This window comes from Gorilla gorilla, chromosome 6 (assembly GCF_029281585.2).
Source record: "Gorilla gorilla gorilla isolate KB3781 chromosome 6, NHGRI_mGorGor1-v2.1_pri, whole genome shotgun sequence".
NCBI classification, from domain to species: Eukaryota; Metazoa; Chordata; class Mammalia; order Primates; family Hominidae; genus Gorilla; species Gorilla gorilla.
In genome coordinates, this window is record NC_073230.2 from 58,111,410 (window position 1) to 58,116,028 (window position 4,619).

The window sequence follows — 4,619 nt, forward strand, 5'->3', positions numbered from 1 at the left end:
ATACTTAATATGAAAAGTTAATAAATATTTTTACCTCAATCCAAATCATGTTGAGACCTGAGAACATCTCCGCTTCAGAACTTTTCCTCCTAATCCTGACTTACATGCCTATTGCCACAGCTGCAACTCAACAAAGACTGGCCAGTGCCTTAGATTTCATCTAGATGGTACTTTTCCTGAAGCTGAAATTCATTTCCATATTGGCACAGCCCCACCTCTCTCCTCCCAGGATCTCCCATCACCAGTTTTGGATGTAACTAGAAGGAGTTTATCCTCAGGCTTTGGTGAAATCAGAGAAAGTCAGAGGAGAACACCGCTATACTTGACTACGTCTTTGCCAGGATGAAGATGACCAGGGAATATTCTTGTACCATATCTGCCCATCACTGAATCCAGTCCATGTGGGATTAGACTGTAGAAATTAAGAATTGTGTCTATTACATATTCTATGTTTTTGGGCTCTATTTCTGGTTGTAAGAATATTCTAAGGTTCTTTTTAGAGAGGGGAACTTTGAGGCTCTAAGAGAGGAAGTGACTGAGGTCACCCAGGAGTCAGTTGGCAGAACCAGAAATAGACCCCAGGTCTCATTCTCAGTTCAGACAAGGCAGCATGTTCTGCTCTGATGTTGAGTGAAAAAGAAGAGAGAGGGAGAGAATTTTCAACAGACCATATCTGTGAAGTGGAAGCAAGAGCATTATTTTCCTTAGAACAGACCTTTCTTCTCCCCTTCCCCTCAAGCCTGTCTGAAACTCCTCTGCTAACTGGCTTGAGCGCTTGGAATATTCCAGATGTAAGAAACGCAGACGGGCAAGAGCACCAGCCAGCCTCCCACAGCCGCAGCCCAGATCTTGTGATTTCCGCCAGGCTCAAGCTTGGCCTCCTGGTTTCTCCTTGTCCCGTGTGCTGATTGTGGGAAAATTCTGCGTGGGACACGTCTTTTCTTCAGCACTCTGGGAGTTTGCCACTCCGGCCTCCCCCTCCCGAGGACAGCAGCAGACGTGCACATCTGCTTAGGGGCAGGGCTGGCAGTTCCCAGACCACTCCTGGAAGCTGCAGTGAGAAGATACAGTTTACTCTGAGCTTCCGTCTTGTGCACCTCTGAAGTCCCCAAGGATAGGGCCTTCGAGAACAGAGAAAGCGTGGCATGCTCTGCTCCCAGATTCCTTGGGAGAAGAGGTTTCATTGTCCTTGGTTTCTTCGGCTTGTAAAACTTTTCTTTTCTTTTCTTTTTTTTTTTTTTTTTTTTGAGACAGAGTCTCGCTCTATCGCCCAGACTGGAGTGCAGTGGCACGATCTCGGCTCACTGCAAGCTCCGCCTCCCGGGTTCACACCATTCTCCTGCCTCAGCCTCCGAGTAGCTGGGACTAAAGGTGCCCGCCACCACGCCCGGCTAATTTTTTGTATTTTTACTAGAGACAAGGTTTCACCATGTTAGCCGGGATGGTTTCCATCTCCTGACCTCATGATCAGCCTACCTCCTTGGCCTTCTAAAGTGCTGGGATTACTGGCATGAGCCACCACGCCTGGCCGAAACTTTTATTCTCTGGTGAGGTTGTTTGAGGCTCTCCATGCAATCTCCCGAAAAAGAGACCGAGGCCCACACAGCATGAGAGGAGAGAAATGAGTACAAGCTAAACGCAGTCTCTTCTGATGGCCTCTCTTTCCCAGAAATAAGAGGTTATAGAGAAAACACAAATGGAATCTAAATCTGGTAAGATTTGCAGAACCTCAAGGTTTCGCTGGGTCAGGAACAGGGTAAAAATAGTCTCTGAGGATGAATCCTGGCCAGGAAAATAGAGACAAGTGAAGGACAGGGAAATACATTGTAAAATTTCACTTTTTCCAGCTTCCTATTTGGTTTCACTCTGAATTTTCTCTGAATCATTTATTTCTCCCACCGCCTTCATAGCACTACAAGGAGCCAGCTACAGTACCAGAATCCAGGAGATGGAGGCATGAGGGCTTTTCAAATGTCCAGTGGTAAAAGGTATAGTAAAAATAGATCCCAGAAGTAGGCAACATGCCCACAAAGCTGGCCAGACAAAGTCCTGGGATGCAGGAACCCAGCTACTCAGCACAAAAGACAGCCATGGAGCTCACAGTGCAGACGCAAGGGCCCCGAGAAGAGGAACAGCCAAAGGTCACCTCGTTTTTGGAATGCTTCCAGCTATCCCAAACAAGCAAATGACGATCACATTTCTGAAAATCCTCACCACGGGGGCATTCCTGCTTCCCCTGACGGCTGGTTCCTTTCCACTGGCCAGTTGTTTCAGACACTTATGTTAATTTTCCTGGAGGCAAGCCTGTTCCATTTTCATCTAGTTCCTCATTCTCTCCAGAGGGCCCTATTGTGTGCTAGGGTCACAGAGCCAAATAGGTGGACTTGAAGATACCATTCCTCTGCCATTATGGTCATAATCATCTTTTTATAAAGGACTGCCTAAAGAAATTCAGGCGTGAAGGTCAGCAATAGCAACAATAACTCACAGTTTAACCATTTGCACTTTGGATAATTAGTCAGGTGGAGAGTAACGGAGACCCATTCAGCTACCTAAAGTAAAAATTTGCGTTTGGTTTTATTTTCTATGTTTCTTTCCAGAATGAGGTGAGTCCCATGGTGTCCAGGGGCAGAGAGGCACCCGAGGCCTTTTCAGAAGTTAGAAGGAGAAACAAGAAAGTCCCAGTGAGCTCAGCAGGAACCTCGACCCCTCTCCTGCCTCCAGCAGGCCTTAACAGAGTCTTCTCTCTTCCTCTCTAGGGCCTCTCATTCCTATAACTCTGCAAAAGGCATGTGCCTGTTGTGTTATACATATGAACACATATGAAAGCCCAAACCTCTGTTTCACAGCCTTCCTTGGCTATCAATCAGCATGTTAGGTACCAATGCCAAATTCCTGGGGGTGAAAATCTAACTGACCCATTTGGAGTTAGGGGGCTTCCCCAGGTCCAATAAACAATGCCAAGAAGGTGGGGGGCTACAGGGTGAGATAGAGATACCTGCCCACTTTTTTAGTGAGACCTATGTAGACTCCCAAAACCTTTCCATTACAGAGACTGGCTAAGAACTTTCACAGACTTAAAGTAGTTAATAAGCTTTGTCCGTCCTACCCTGTATAAGAAAATGGCAGCTCTAGAACCTTGGAGGAGAGATTACATGAGCACTTATATTCTTCCTTGGCACTCTTTACTTTTGCTAGGATTAAGCCTCAATGTGTGAGAAACTTTTGAGTGGGCCTGAGCCCTCCCTGGGTGTGGTCAATGGTAGCCCACATCCTGTCCGCTGAACAGATCAGTGTATTAATGGGTCATGGGTTAGTTCACGCAGGGATCAGTTAGTAGTAGGTGGGTCCCCTGCACAGGTTTGTCCCCAGTACTAAATCCATTCCTACTGTGCTGCTGGCCACAGCAAAGCATGAGCCAGTCAGTTTGGACAGCCAGCCTCCATCTGTCACTTGTCAGAAGCAAATCGCAAAGCCCAAGCACTCTGTTTCATCTTTGTAAAGATGAAATAAAGAACTGAATTATTACTTGGAGGATAGAAGACAGGTAGAATACAAAGCCATAATGATGTCCACATTTCAATAATCTCTTAATTCACCAAATGATTTATAAAGAAGCCCCTGACTAGCATACATCTCCTCCTCTGCATAGCATTTATCACCCTGAGTGGCATTTGATCTCATTTCTGTCTTCCTCAGTAAATACTGGTGTTCTTGAATGAAAGCGGCATATTGTAGCCTCTTGCAGGCTTGGGGCCTAGCCCAGGATTTGGCATGTCGCTATAAACAGTTGACAGTGGATGGATGAAGAAATGATGAATGGAGGGAAACATTTAGGGATTAAAGGTCTGAAAGAAAACAGGAAGGGACTGAAAGGAAAGCGAAAGAAGGAGGGATGGAGGAAGGAAAGAAGGAAAGAAGGAAGGAAGGAGGGAGGAAGGAGGGGAGGGGAGGGAGGGAAGGAGGGTGTTCAGTAGCAAGTGTAACAATCCCAGTGAGCACAGGGGTCATGCATCCTGTGATATGGTGCCGCACACAAATGAGTGCAACCTCCTGGACCAAACCTCCTGGACCAACACGGACCTGGGACTGGGCTTCACTCAAGAAGCAAATGAGCTTGACCCAAGGCTAAAAGTTCTCAGTGTCATGGTCTTCAGGGAAATCCTTCTTTGCCTCCTCTTTGTGTGCCCTTTCCCTCCACTCAGGCAGCGGTGCTCTTCTGGCATCTCCCCAAATCAAAAGGGAAGTCACTCCCACTAGCCATTTGCTCTTATTGATGGATTACACTGCAGTGTGAATATGCTTCATCAACTTTAGCCCAGTGGTTCTTAACCATTTTTGGCAGGAGAAGAGAGAAGTTGGCTCGGTGCATCACAGACCTGCCCTGACATCTTGATAAAAGATATGGATCCTCTCCTCAGGGAAACGCACCCCCCACCACCCCTTAAATGCACCAACTCAGTTTCAGGGCTTCCCAACTTGAGATCTGTTATCAGGGTCTACTAAACTGTATTATTTGGCTCTTTTTCAGTTTTAAGCTTCTGATCTCTAATTGGGGAAGTCTGTTACTTAGAGGATTATCAAGCACCAATAATGAGATAGGGAGGAAGACATTTCTC